Source organism: Labrus mixtus, chromosome 17, assembly GCF_963584025.1.
Source record: "Labrus mixtus chromosome 17, fLabMix1.1, whole genome shotgun sequence".
Taxonomy (NCBI): domain Eukaryota; kingdom Metazoa; phylum Chordata; class Actinopteri; order Labriformes; family Labridae; genus Labrus; species Labrus mixtus.
In genome coordinates, this window is record NC_083628.1 from 1,808,752 (window position 1) to 1,825,009 (window position 16,258).

Below are 16,258 nucleotides of genomic sequence, written 5' to 3' on the forward strand. Positions count from 1 at the left end.
TGAACAAAATCCATACTGCAAGTTTCAAACCGTGTCACATTTCTTCCCTGCAGTTAAAAAAACTTCAACACACACAAAAACGCCTCAGAACACGCTCAGCTCGAGCTCCCACAATCCCTCACTCTCTCCCCCTTCACCCCCTGCAACCATGCCCAACTAGTGGCCATAACTCCTCACAGCGACGGCTCCCTCAAACAAATCGTTTTGAGGCACAACGTGACAAATAACACAAGAGAAAAGAACAGCACACCATCCCGACAGTCCATTCTCCGCCTCGGCACCAGATACAATAACTCACACAAAGTCCACAGTAGATCCTCCTGAGAGCCACAGTGACGTACACACAATGCCACAGGGTGTTTCTCACAGAACAGACCACGATTTATTTAGTAAACCTGCAGAATAATCCTAAAAAAAAAGCACTTACCTTGTTTACATTTGAATAATTAATGTCATTGGTGCTGTTTTTTTAACATCTTATTTTATATTTATTTTTTGAAGGGTAAAGGGCTCCCCGGGGAAATATGAAGCATCGAGGTTTGTGTAATCTCAACTGCAATGCTTCAAAAAAATATGTTGTTTATATTCACTGTGTGGGTAAAAAGTAGCATCAACTTCACTGACAGAAAACGTCCTCAGGATACGGCTGGGCTGTTGGACTTAACTTTAAATATGAAGAAGTTTTTGTCGGGATGAAATGCTACTAAGAGCAAAAAACTATAGTATGGGCACAAGCAACCAAGCAAAATCCAAAACAGGGGCAGGACAAAATAATGCATAACTGCAGAAAAAAAAGAGAGAGGCAAACTTTTCAGCTCCCAGTGAGAAAATGCATTTTACCCAGTACACCAGCATTCATTTTGCAGATCTCCTCATGGGGAAAATCTATCCAGAACATTGTGAGAATATATTTTGAGTTCATACCCTGATTTTAAGAACACTTTCAAGGAGCCTCCATGTTATGTCTACAATCCTCCAAACACTTGAACCTATTGACCGAACCAAGTCAAATTCCTTGTATGTGTAAATGTACTTTGCAATAAACACCGATTCTTATTCCGATTCTGATTGCAGCAGACCAACCACAAGAGAAACCCAGTACAGGAGTGTGTAGTGTAGGCATTAGATCATCTGAATACAGCTTGTATTGCTTGATAGTTATGAAACAGTCATCTGATCAGCCTGTCATATCGGCAGGGATGTTCAGCCGGAGGTTATAACTCGCTATGCAGATGACATGCCAATATTTTTAAGAGCCCTTTTTTTAAAAGAATAATTGTGTCAAAGAAAGTGGTTTGCACAGGTATCCTTTATCCTGAAACAAATGAAAAAAGACAAAGTATGACCAGAAGAAGATATCACTGAACCTGAACAAGACAGAGAGGCATGATAATGACGATCGGGCAGATCTACCGCATGCTCATAAAGACTCCTTTGATCGGTCGGAATTCACTTCAGACGGTTCATTCAGAGGAAGACTTTTGCAGAAAACACATTAACTGGTGTTACCCCCTGTTCCCTGTCTGAGGTGTGTACCAGTCGACGCACGTTTTGCTACTTCCGAGGCCCCGGCAAGTGTAATTACACTCTGACTAATCCCCTCGTTTGCTGAAACCTCTTTCATGCAAGTGTGAAGGGTTTAGAGAAGCTCGTCGTCCCGCACCCGCCCCAACTCCCCACCCTGCACACAGCCTGTTTCTCCACAGTGATGGGTGTACCTCTGAAAACCCCATCAGGATTAGAGAACCCACTCTCTCTGTCTCTCTCTCCGGCTAATCTAATCCTCCTACCTTTCCTGCCGGATGTCTCCTGATTGAGGGGAATAGATAAAAGACTCGATGTGATTCCCCGGCTGTGAAAATCACAGTGCTCGCTCCAGTCTTCCTCTCTCCCCCTCTCTCATGCGACACATTCACATTCACGTTCACATCCCCTCATTCCTGGAACTAAGGCTGAACAAAGAGACATGCTTTTAATTTCAAAATGACTAGCCCCAGGCAAGCTTTTCTTGTACAGAGCGCTCCAATTTGTTTTTTGCGCACCGAGCATTGACACGCCGTGTTTGTGTTTGTGATAGATGCAAAACATAGGCGTGAGGACGCATCCAGAAGATGATGGATGGGAACATGAATACACAAACACACAGCTGTCAAACAAAGCCACGGGCCTCTAAGTAATAACTTATTTGTTAATTGATCAGGTATTATAATAATGCTTGCCAACATGACAGCTTAATGCCAGTGCGACTAATACCTCCAACAAACAGCAGCGGTGAGATTTAGGAGAGAATTAGAGGCTTTATTACAGAGTTCGCTTCTGTTGACTTTTTTCATTTTTTATTTAACAGGTGGGGGAAGTTTTGCAGCAGACAGATTAGGTGAGATGCAGTAAAGTGCTCTTGGTTGTGATCTAGCCTTGGGCTAATGGTGGGACATGTGACTCTGGGGGGGAGCACATGCACATAACCGTGTCTGGGAACAGCATATGGTTGTGTTTGCTCTTGAAATTGCTGCATATAGATCACAAAGTGCAACACAGAGCAAGGACTTAAGGATGCCCCTCCAGCACTGCAAACCTTTAAGTACAGGCTGGGCAATGAGATGATAAGTCACAGTGTTAGCATGTCAGCTGAGGCTAAAACCAAGTGGCTGCAGTATACAGCAGACTGATATTGCCAAGAAATATGAGTGTGCTATGTTCTTTTTTTATTTATGTAAATATCAGTGGTCTGTTGGGGCGCTAGGCAAAAACCCATTGGGGGGGCCCTTCTATCAGAGTTCAGGTTGATGGGGCCCCCTTAGGAAGGTTTCCTATCGCCCTTGCAAAATTCGAACAACTGAGGAAGCTGAGGGAGCAACTTGGGGTTAAGTGTCTTGTCCAAGGACACATTGGACATGTAGCTGCAGGAGCTGGGGATCAAACCCCCAAACTCCCGGTTGAGAGACGACCAACTCTACCAACTGAGCCTCTTTGTCCCTTTTACAGCTTTCCTCACCGCCAGATCAAATAATGCTCTGCATGGAGTGGGTGTGCATTTCAGGTTCTACCCCAAGTGTACGCCAAGTGCAGTCAAAGCGACTGTTTTTTTATAGGCTGTGAGGTCATCCATATTCATGTGAAATGCCAAATATTTATCATTGTTATGAAGATAATTTTTTTTTTGGAACTCCTATAGAGAACTTTTTTTTATTACTCAGCGTTACAGCAGAATATGAAGTTGGTGCCGTGGGTTTTTATGTTTGCCGTTCTGAAATTCTCCCGTCATTTGCATAATTTTCAGCCGGTGCAGGGCTTTTATTAGTTCATCTGCATGCTTCCAGGACATACTGAAGACCAATATTGCACCTCAATATGCTTCTCAGCTGTCACTCAGGACACCGCCATGCCCTGTGCTTCACAGTTTTCACAGTGATCTACAACCAGTGCTTCAGCCCGGCAATAACATATAAGAGGCACAGATACATCTAGCAGAGTCTGAGAGGAAAACAAGATATCACTGCCAAAGGGCTGAGTGATGGCTCTATCAGATACCCTCTCTCGTTCTTCCTTGGTTTTTTTTATCACCGCCTCTTACACACAAACACACTTTTGTTCCTGGAACTGGTGACAAAACGCAGCAGCACGGTGAGACGTCACCTCTCAATGAACTCACAAACATTTAAATTTTCCTCAAGTACAGCAACCGTGCCTTCACATGCAAAATTAAAAGCAATGAGTCAGTGCGGTCTTTCATGTCGGTTCAATGTATTCATAGCTTTTAGTGGAAATCTAAAAGAAATGAGGGGGAAAGAGCCCCTCGCTGCTTGGACTAATTTGGTAAAGCCTTAGGGTGCCAGCCCGGGCTGCTTCACGCAGAGAGAGACGACTTGTAGTGATTTGGAGGGACTGAAAGTAGAATCCAGGGTGATGTTTGCCAAATTCCCTTTCAGCAAGCTGGAACCTCGTATCCTGGCAGACAAAGTGCTCTCCTGTTTCCATCTCCGACACCAGCTGTTCCTGTGGGTACCTGACTTCTTAACAGAAAAGATTGCAGGGTCAACAGTAGGTACTTTAACAGCCTCTCTCAGCCTCTTTTTTGTAGGTAGAAGCAGCAGGGGAGTGTGTACATCCGCTCTCCCATGTCATTAAATATGCAGATGACACTCTCCCCTTTACTGCTAAGAGTCAAGATCAGGGCCAAGTACGGAGAGAGTTCATCCCCACGCCTGGATCACAATATGAGGAAAAAGAAAAAAAGAAAAATGCTGGTGGATCTCGTTAAAGAACAAGCTGTGAAGAGCATCACAACATCCACAGCTGGTGAAGAAGCAGGGTGCAACAAAGACAGCTTCTTGGGTCTTTGATAATGAACTGTCTGGTTTAATGAATTCAGTGTAAGTAACTTGGAAAAGGGAAATTGTTACAATATCTTTAAAAGCTTTCACTAGAGCTTCAATGATTTTTATCTTTTTAAATTGAGGGAAATTTTAAAGCTCCTGTGAGGAGTTTTGAAATGGTTATGAAACAGACTGAATCTGGGGATTTCTTTGGCTTTTCAACCCAGCCTCAAGTGGACATTTGAGGAACTGCAAAGGGTTTATTTTTTTTGCACGTCTGCATTGGGCTTCTATTTTAAATGCTGGCTGGTTGCTGCTTGGCTGCAGACAGTGCCGGGAGTATTTTTTTTTTAACTATTGTGTTGGAACACAAGCCAACTTTGTATCCAGACTATTCTGTGAAAAGGCTCTCTCGTTAAATCTGCAAATCAATAACATCTGTCCGTCTCCACTTTAAATGTCTGCAAAATGAACTTTTCATTTACCTGCCGATTCAGCTCAGCGAATATAAAACAACAAGCAGGACCTTTCCGAGCAGTGGAACAGCTGCTCACACAGCAATAGTGAAGTTTGAGCAGAATCCACAAATGACACACGGTCCCAAAAGTCTTCCTCCAACCTGAACAACAGCCTGCAACAAAGACTTTGAAGGGCGCCCACACACAAACAGCTCCAGCTTGCTGTGATGCAGAACTGATTGCGGGGAGGATCGTCTTTAAGGAGTCTTAAAGAGGCTGTTGACTTCTGAACCTGAACCTCTTTCCTCCGCTACGCTTTACAGGAAACAATTGTCACACCTCTTTAACACGCAATCTAGTTCAATCTGTTTGACAGTTTGTACAAAACAATTAGTTCCGGGTTAATGTGGGTCACTGTTGTTCATGCAAGACTTCCTTCACGACTACGACTTCCCTTAGCCGTCAGCGTTTTTTGTGTGTTTAAAAATCATTAGAATCTGTTGCTCTTGCGGTGTTGCACTTCAGAGCACATTCTGGGATTTATCTTCTCTCCTTTGTTCCGTCACATTATTGAAAAGAGTCCTGCTCATGTGAAGGATTGGCTGTTCGACCAAGAGGGGATAGAAATCAATACCTCAATCTGCTTGAATCTATACTAACATATAGTCGGATTGTTCCCTGTGGTGACTCGAGGAAGCTAAGATCCCCCCCCTGCAGGGTCCGATCTGTGCGTGGGCAGAACCAGGTAAACACTTTTTGGTTTGAAATAATAATACTGGATTAAAATGACCTTGCAACGTGACACCACCGCTCCCCACACAAGTTGCTTGTTGTTTTTAATACAAGTTTACTTTTTTTTTTGTCCCTTTTGTGCACACCTCTTCAGCTGCTCTTCCCCGAACGCTGTTCATTGAACCACATTGAATGCAAACACCCACTGCTGCAGTGGAACAAATGTAATCTCTGATTTCAAACCGCCAACAGGTGCAAGCCAAAAAAAACAAAAAAAAACATACTTCTAATACTGAGTGAGATGTACCAGCATGGAGAGAGAGAAATGGAGACTGGGTTCCATGCAGAAAGAGGGTTGAGTATTAATTGCTTTTTTATGAAACATTACTCTAATTTGATATCCAATAATCAGGCTGGAATCTTTAAACATTTTGCACATTTCCTTTTTGCAGCATTTTAAATTTGAGTGGCTGAACATCCTTAATATGAGGGATGTAACGATACATTGCAACACAGTTAAAAAATCGACAAACAGGCAATTTAAATCAATTTGAGAAATGTGTAAATTGTAATAGACTTTCTTTAAATAACCAGGTGATGCCTCTTCCCCCTGATGTAGCTCCAAGATTGTTCATCTACCGTTCAGTCCTTTTGTGTGTTTTGTGTTGTTTATTTGTTTTTTAACTGGACCTTGAGTCTGTAATAAAGTGTGAATTGAACTGAATTGATATCGTAACCCCGGTAATGGGATACGCATGACATCCTGAGTTGAGTGTTTTGTTTACATCCCAACTTTTAAATGTGCACTGTGGAGTTTTGGTGGTGAAATTTGAAAGTTGGAGAAGTGTAAAAAGAATTCTATGCGGTATCCTCTGAACTAAATACACAAACTTTACTCAAAGAAAAAATGGCTCCCTAAACTCTGTTTGGCGCTAAAAAGCTACAAGGAGAGTTACTGTTCCCCTATCATAACTTCTCGCGTTGCATTTTATCTTCAAACAGTTACAGTGACCACATGTTCCTCTGAGGACAGTTTGTGTGTAGAGTTATGAACATAAAACACAGAATCTGTACATTTCTCCAAACTTTCACATTTCTCTACCAAAACTACAAAGTGCACATTTAAGTAGAATCAGAATCAGAATCAGATTTATTGGCTAGGTATGCTTACACACACAAGGAATTTAACTTTGGTGAACTGTGGTCTCTTATGTACAGGTACAACATTAAATATCAACAATAAACATAATAAGAAAAGACTAATATTTACATGACTAAATATGAAACAGTGCAGTGGTGAATAGTGCAAAAGATGCTGAAGTAACATGATAAGTAAACTGCAGTTATGTGACAGATGGGTCAATTAAGATGTCAATTACAGTATTTACATAAATAAGTGTGTGTATATTGATCATTAAATTAATTAATATATATATATATACATATATGTATATTCACAGTGATGGTTTGGTTTGGTATAATCTTTTTGATTCTAGGTGTCATTAAAAATGTTAAAAACTGGACAGAAACATGAAAAAAGTCTCGGTGCTGCTTTAAGGTTCCTGACAGTATTCGTTTTTTTAATAAGCAGGAGACAGCTGCTTAGCGATGATCCGAGACATACATCTACTAATTAATTCTCAGTTTGATAATTAAGAGGCACAGTAAGTCGTTAATTACGTTACCATGTTGATATTTCTGTAACAAGTCGGAGGGAATAAGGTGCACGGGGTAGTTTGGAGACATTCTGCAGGAGTTTAATTTGCTGCTATGCGTCACTGCCTTTGTGTAAACACCGACTCTCGGGCTAATGTGTCTGTGTAAATACATGAACAAATACAGCTGGGCGACGGTCAATGCCGCATTCATTATATATGCCCGGTTGTGAGGCGTTCTTCATAGGCAGTATTGACGCAGTTCCGCGGCAGCAGATGGACGGTCTAGATTGAGGATCAGAGGTGAGGCGAGCAGAGGAGATGGGGGTGGGAGGGAGATTGGTGAAGCAGATGATAGGTGGGTGTTGGAAGATAGTGAGAAGCACTGGGGGAGCATCTGTTCAGATCAACCGAGTGCACGGCGAGGAAGACAAAAAATAAAAGCTCAAAATTTCAGGAAGTGCTTAAAAAACCCAGCAGGCACTTCTTTTTTTTTGTGGTTCTCAGCCAACTTTGGGCCCACTGAAGGAGCACAACCTCACATAGCACGGCGCCCACATCCACTTCCTGTCTTGTCTGCAGGGGATTTGTGAATGACAGGTTTCGCCCGCAGAGGGATGACAGACAGGCGGAGATGGGATTTCTTGAACTCTCAGCGCTGCAGCAAATGAAGCATGCAAGGCGGTAACACGTGAAAGAACTGATTGTGTTCGGTGTTTTGCAGACACTTCCCACCATTCAACCAACATGAAAACACATCAGCCTCCCGCTTAAGGTGCCCTCACTGACAAGCTGACAGGTAATGAACTGCTTAGCAACCATGCGTTAAGCACAACAGCTGGAAGACGTTGCTCGAAATTTAACTCGGCTGTGTCATGTCATGTTGTTCCGCTCACTCCGATGGCGGGGCAATTCTCTTCTGACACGGCGCTCGCAGTGCAACACTCAAATACTTTCATGACGTCGCTCTGCTGCATTCTTGGGTTTGGAACATCATTTCAACAGAGCGACTCTGCGACTTCTTCTAACTGCAGCGAATTCTAAAGTTTTTAAACATATTGTTTTTACTTAACCCTCATGCATCACTATGGACATTTTTGTCCATTTGGTCAAATTTGTCCTCTTCATTTGACCATCATTTTGTCTGTTAGTGCATATGGCACACATTTTTGTAAGAAAGTCTCTCTCTTCACACATTTTGGAATGCACATAAAAAAAATTCAATAGATCAATAGAACACAGTGAAACATTTTTACTACCCTCTTAAGTCACTAAGGACAAAAAATGTCCACTTACAAAAAACTGCTTTAAAAATAGAACAGATTGATATTTTCTTCTACTTTTTTCTGCATACATCTCTGAAACAACTTCAGCCCTGCTCAAAACTACCAAACGTTCAATAATTTTTAGGAATTTAACCCTTTAAATTCCAGTTTGATTACTTGAGGTCACTGTTGTTATTTAAGAAAAACACAAAATTAGTTATTTTCCATGTAACAGATATTTGGTGGCTGGGGGATTTTTTTCAAATCAGTCTTGGATATGTCAAAGATTATCCAAAATATTGACTTTGAGGCATTGTTAGTTTTTGTGTAGCATCAGATTTAAAATGTAGTTCCCTGTTTGGACATTGGAGGGTGAAAATGTCCACATGTCCAAAAAACTGCTATAAAAATAGAAGATGATTTATATTTTTTTCTACTTTCTTCTGCATAAATCTCTTAAACAACTCCAGCACTGCTCAAAAATATCAAATATTGAGTAATTATCAGGAATTTAACCCTTTAAATGCCAATATGATTACATGATTCTGGCATTTAAAGGGTTAAATTCCTGATAATTATTCAATATTTAGTAGATAGTTTTGAAAACTGATGCCTGAGGGTTAAAGTATTCTCAAACTCTTTTAAGTTTAAAGGAGATCTATTCCACTGATCCGTATTTCAACACATGCAGATAATGTTAGGATGTTGGATGTCCACACCAAACCTCTGCAAAGTTTTTTTTCGTTGTTGGAGTTATCACCAGACGTGAACGAGGCCTTAAAGAGACAGCGGCTGAAAACAGGCAGAGTCTGAAATGAGGGATTTTACTGACTCCAGTATCAGATAAAGAACGAGGATTTCTCACAGCGCTACTCAATAGGTTTCTCAGAGTGACATCATTAATGCTGAAAGTGAGTTTAATAGATCACCTACAATGAAAATGACTTTGAAATCAAAGCCCTTTATTATCATTGTATGAGGATAAATCACTCCTGGTCGGTGCTTTAAAGAGTGCAAGGACACACAGGCATTCATTGTTCTAACAGTCAGACAGAGAAAGCATGTTTCAAGAATTAAGAACAGCCATATCAGTACAAAAAGAAAAATAAATGATAGAAGTGCCAGAGTCAAGGATGTGTAGTGATATAAGATGTAAGGTTCTGATGTCATTAGACGACTTTTTCCATAGAAAGTACTTATTTATTATTATTAGGACTAGTTGTATGTATGTACTTTTACCTGAGTTACATTTTTTAAATGCATTTTTAAATGCATTAAAGTGAGTGGCTGAGTGGGAAGTAACAAGAAAAATAAACAGAAACAAAACTGAAGATAATTGAGAGGAAAATAAAATAAAAAATAAATATATATTTATATATGTCAACATTAATGGAAAGAAGAACATTTTACATATATTTAGACCGCTTTTTAGCGAGGTGATCGACTCTGACGCCCAGCCACCACCATTGGACTGTGTCGCTCCCACCGCCGCCGTCCTCATTCATGCACAGCCAGCTCCGACCTCCACCTCAGCGGGAAGAAGTGTGGACAACAGGAACGAGAGGAATACAAAGGAGAAATCCTTCCTGCATGTTATCCCATATGCTCTTTTGTAAAGCGTCTCCAGATAACACATGTTATTGATTGGCGCTTCTCCCTCACCGACCACTCGGAATCAAGAAGGGGCGGGACTTCTGATATCAGCATGTTCAACAACAATGACGGAGGAGTCGCTAGTCTGACTGGTCTTTTTTTTTTGAGGGAACAATTTCCAGGTCAAAAGTTCACCGGCTAAGATTTGCAAAACGGGCAGTAAGACACAGCATTCTGACTTCCCACCCAGAGGAAAAAGGCCGACGTGCGAGAGTGATGAATTCCAAAAAAACTTTGCAAAACTACAGGATTAAATTCTACCAGATAACCAGGCACAACGTAAGATTATATACCATTATTTTAAATCACATCCCTGCTTTTCCTCCCCCGGGTCCTTCTCCCTGGCCCCTCCGGCAAGTCTCACAGCGACTTCATCCCGTCTGCAGAAATGTCAGAAGCGCTAAATGTACCCTTCTAACTTGTAATTTTCTTTTTGCTTAGAGGAGACACACAAACATTTTCTTCTCTGCCTCTCAGACTCTTAAAAAAACCAGTGTGGCCTCCACAGAAAAAGGGATGCCAGAGCGCTTTGTTCAAATATTGATGCCAACCTTTCTCATCCGTCATCTCAGGACACAACAGACTGATCTTGCACACACACACACACACACACACACACACACACACACACACACACACACACACACACACACACACACACACACACACACACACACACACACACACACACACACACACACACACACACACACACACACACACACATGCACTTGGGGTGTGTGAACTCCCATGCAAAGACTTCTTTGTACAAAAAGTCTCACTCGCTCTGATCAACTCTTTCTCGCTCACAAAACCAAAATCTTCTAGACGTTAAGTTAGACTCTTCCTGTGTTCATACCATGCGTTTTTTCCCCCTCATGCAATGAAGGAAAAGCGTCAAAAAAAAAAAAAAAAAGACTGGGTGTTTCTCTTTATCTGCAAAGCTGGGCTTCACACTCAAAGCTGCACTCACACACACAGGAGTGGATCAGTAAGACCAAACTCTTATCTGCTGGCCGGCAGCCTCTCTGCAGCAGCAGCAGGGGGTGAGAGAGGAGTCTTATTTAAGGACACCTGGATGTTTTGGGAAATAAAGAATGGGTAAGCACTTCTCATACTCTCTCCCATCAACATGTAGCCTGCATGTTTTTGAGAAGGGGGGGGGGGGCACTGTAGTTGTTTGGAAGGAAATCACAACAGGTGGCCTTAAAGGGATACTTCACCCATTTGCATTAATCTTTGTATCATTAGAAACCTGGTAGTATTTTTGAATGGTCGTGCATCCCGCCCTCATTTTCCCCTGAGATGTGAAATCTTTGTATTTCTGAGTCTGTAAAGGAGCTTCCAGTGACGCAGAATGACGATTTTTGCGTCACTGGAAGCTGTTGCGGTTAGCGGGGTGAAACTACAACGCTAGTTCCTCATATTTTCGACCACTGAAGCTACAGACCAATCACAGATCAGCGGGTGGGACCTCACTCCCAGAATCTAAACTTAACGTCCGCCATATTGCTTGGAAGCTATTGCCGAAAAAATATACATATAGCGGCGAGACGGCTGCTGCGACAGGCCGGTCTTGTGCTTTGGGCGCTGGCCGGTCGGCGGCTGTGAGGACGAGGAGCCGGGGCCGGCTCGAGCTGGGGCGGACTGGTAGTGTCGGCGCTCTCTCTGTTTATGGACACAGACATAGAGTCTGTTTTCTGACAGGAATTTCCAAGATGCTAATTCCTTCTGGAAGAAATCTCGGAATCAGTTGTGTAAACGGCCATATGTGTTGAAGTAAATATGTCTGTAAACCTGACCTTAGTGGGAGTGGCCTGCAGTGCTTTGCATTCTGGGATTTGGTGTCTTTCATCCACATGAGCCAAAAATACACTTTCTGCCTTTTCTCAGTCAAGAAGGCACCAACTTCAAAATGTATTTCACATTTCTACATATATGACCCAATGTTGATACAGATTCATGTTTCAACAGGTGAAGTATCCCTTTAAGCATTGGTGCAAGGGAGACGTCAAGACAAACTTTTGGTTTCAAGGCATCATTTTGGTATGATATTGTGTATATGTTTTTATAATAAACAGTTACTTGTACTCAAAAACGTCAACACAAAGTGTTACCTTAATTGTATTAAGTTGGATCAAAGTAAAATAAATAAGTTAGAACAACTTAAATGAAATAAATTTACAACTTAATATGACCACAACTTTTGAATAAAATGAAGTTAGTTCAACTTAATTAAGTTTGGAGAGGTCAACAAATTGTGTTGGTTGTACTCAACTACTTTGGTTAGGCTTTACTCGATAACACTAGAGTTGGATCTACTTAAAAAGATCAATGCAAATTGTTACCTTTAATTTTTTTAAGTTCAGAGACGAAGAAAAAACATGTGAAAAAAAAAATAGTCCAGGCAACAGGTACTGAACAAACTGAGATGTAGACATGTCCACACTGGGGGAGTATTCCTGTTTTTGAGGTTGTTAGTGATACAGAGAATGAGTGTGAGGTATATCAGACGTTGTTTTTTTTGGGGGGGGGGGGGGTGAGGGTTAAAAAAACGTAATTTGAGCTGAATTTGAGATTTGTTATTGAGAGTTGACATTCTGTTCAAACACGACCATCGATCACAGATAAATGATGATCGTCCTCCTTGTAAAGATGCAACACTATTCATCATCAAGTATCACTTCTGCATCAAGGAGACGTTTATACGAGGCTTTATTGGAGAGCTGCTTGTGTGGAGGCGGACATAAAACAGAGGGGGAGACGGGGATGGGACAACAGCAGAGGTCGAAGCAGGGACGCGGCAGTTAGAGGACACATTTATTAACCCTTTAGCGCCCGGGAGCTCGGCCTCGGTGGACGGGATTTTAAACAATAATGTGTGAAGCATTTACAAGTGTACTCATTTTTGTTGATTTCTTAAATTATATTATATTATATGCAAGTCCTTTTCCTAAAACAGTTGGAACATTGGGTAAAAATGTAAATAACAACAGAAGGTGTTGACTTAAAACGTTGAACCCTGAAGACAAAATATCAAATCCAAAAATGATTCAGTGGACTCCTTCAAGCTGGCAGAATCCAAAGGAAATACTGGAGCACCAAAACACACTTGAGACTTTTCAGAAAGGTGCAAAGGACTGAATGTTCGGTGTGAAGAAGTCAATCCACTCCTCTTTTATACGTCTGAGGTTCACCTCTGTTTGCACCGACCTCCGTCTGTGGAGCGGCTGGAGAGTAAGAGATTCCTTCTACTTGACAAAATGTCAAATGTTCAAACTTAAAGATTTATTTTTGGGGCTTTTTGTGCCTTTTTTTTTTTTTAATGGAGAAACAGGGCAGTGGATAGTCAGAAATCAGGGAGAGAGTGAGTGAGGAATGACATGCGGGAAAAGGAGCCAGAGTTGGGATTCAAACCTGGGCCGTACATGGGGCCCGCGCACTAACCACTGTGACACCAGCGCTACAAATGTTCAAAGTTACAAATGAAAGAAACTCATCTCCTCTGTTTCCCCAAAAACTCTTACAAAGGGTTGTTAAAATAAAAAAGTGATGCAACAAAGACGTGACCCGTCCCGACTGTTTACTCACATGTCGGCATCAAATTCAAAATAGAGTCGTATCATGCACCATTTTTCCCTGGGTTTGACTTCGCACCTGTGCTTTGACACATGACATCTTTGAGTGGATTAGAATTTATTTCTTTATGATTACAACTTTTATTTCTGATTTTCATTTCTCCTCCACTTTTATGAACATTTATTTATGTACTTGTTTGTTTATGTGTATTATTGTGTATATGTATAATCTTTGGAGTGGACATTTTGGTTTGTATCTTATACTTTTGTAATCTATTTCTGCTGGCTTAATATCCGAATGTAACTATACAGCTGGAAAAAGGAAAAAAAAGAAATATTTTTCATATTGTTCTGTTGTTGATGAGAAAAATGAATAAAAACGAAGTTAAAAAAAAATTAAAAAAAATGGAGTTGTACATGTCTTGTGCTTAATCAAGTATGGCTTCAGAGGCACTGGGTAGTCTAACAGTTATGTGCAGCAGGTCCCTTTGCTGTATCTCGACCCCCACTCTCTCTCCTCCCAACATTTCCTGTTTCTTTATTTCAGATGTCAAATCCAATAAAAGGCAAAAAATGACCCAGAAATACAAACATTTGTAGCATACTTCTTGATGTTATCAGCCAATCAAAAGGTGTGAATCAGCACTATACCTGCCCTACACCTCTGGTTGGATGAATTGATTTAGAGCAAAGAATCTCCAGAGAAAAAAAGCAAATTCTGCAGAAATATTTCTGTGTTTTTATTGTGTTGTAACAACAAATATGTTTTAAAGCGTATGTCTGATGATGATCACAACCCAGTGTGTCTGTGTGTGTGTGTGTACAGTTTGTGTGAATATGTGTCACCCAGGTGGTGTATGCATCTTCATCGGTGTTGTGACAGCTTGCCAGCCCCAGCGTTGGCAAGCGGGAGATAGTGCTTCCCTCAGCTCGCCGATAATCAAAGAGTAAACACCGCCGAAGCAAAAAGTGGGTTACCTGGATGTCAAACTGACAAACAAAAAAAAGTCCCCCCAACAAACACGCTTCGATGAGGTCCCACTCTTATCCAAATTAATATAAGAGGGAATAAATCAAACTAATGTCGGAGCATGCCTTTTTTTTTTTGTGATGTCAGTGAATTCACTCAAGGACGTTTTTTTTTTTTCCCCTCCACCAAAGAGACGAGGAAGGCTGAACTAAAAATATGACACATAAGCCTCAGCCTTGTGTAAATCAGTGCAGAGAGCAGGGATAATCCCCCACAATCCACTCCAACTCATGACTTCACTTTTTCATATGTTTAGAAGAAGAAGAAGAAGAAGTGGGCCTCAGTGATGGACAGTAACCAATTTCAACAGACTGATTACAAACTGCGAGGTCTGGAGATGTGACACTTCCTCAATAATATGTTTTTTTTTTTTTAAGTTTCCTAAAACTTTTTGAATGCCGGAGAAAAGAAGAAGACTCATTAGTTTGTGGGATGGATGCATGAGTTTCCTGAATCTTTGGATACTGTTCAGGGTCAGTCTAGATCTCTATTTTAGTTCTGTGCGTGTGTCGGTGTAACACGCTGAAAATGCTTTTTCATATTTTCATATTTTTATTCTGTCATTTCGTCATATCAGTGTGTCTAGTTAAAGGCTTTATATGGAATTTTTTGATCCAGCAGATGTCGCCCTTGAGCACCAGCATGAAACCAAAACAACAAACAGCGCTGCATTGTTGTGTTAGCATGCTAATGCTAGCGATCTTTATTATGCTCGTATCTTCACACTGCATGTAAATTTACCTGAAATGAGCGTGATCTAGAAACACAGTTAAGCAGTGAGTACAGTATGTTATTCTTCTTTTCTCTAGTCCCTCAATTAAACAACTTTTATACTCGAGGGGAGGAGTCAGCCGGCCGTCCCGGCGATGTAAACAAAGTGAAGATAGGACTCTGAAAACTCTGAAAACATCACAGACAGTGGGACTCGGGTGTTACACCCATTGTAGACAGTCATGACTCACAGAGTTATTTTCAGAGGATATACTTGATTTCTACTTGTTAACTGTGAATGCTCATATCGCGGCCCAGCCTTGTATCAAAGCTAAGCGCTAAATTAAACATTGCAATTACATTTTTTACACCAGCAAAACATGGATTCAGCTGTTTGTGGTGAAGCAGCCACAGGAAAGATTTAGTTTCACCGAACATTCTCTGCATTTTTTCACACCAGTTTTAAGTCCTGCAGGAATGATGGAAGGAAGAAGAAATAAACTCAAAATGAGCTGACGGAAAAAAAAAAAAAAAGTAGAAAACGAGTCTGCAAACTTTTTCACCAAGTTACAAAACTTTTTATTTTCCTCTTCTCTGCTCAACATTAAATGTGCAGATGCTCGTGGCGTGATGGAAAAATGCCAATAATTTACTTTTTTTATTTCCTGATGCAACAGAAGTTTTGTGAGTCTGCCTCAAGAGTTTTCTTCTACTTCTTTTATTGAACACTTCCTTCTGTTTCCACCTGAATATGCTCTATGTATGGCTGTGCTCTGGCGACCCGTAGGCTCATATACTGGCGCTCCTTTATACATAGGGTGACTCTTGGTCTGCTCCCACACAACTGGACAGTAATCTTT

At 41.1% G+C, this 16,258-nt stretch overlaps 1 protein-coding gene across 2 annotated transcripts in view; it reads right to left on the bottom strand.

Moving 5' to 3' along the window:
- unc5da (unc-5 netrin receptor Da) overlaps positions 1 to 16,258 on the bottom strand; it is a 236,046-nt gene that overhangs the window by 103,162 nt on the left and 116,626 nt on the right. The window lies entirely within an intron of this gene.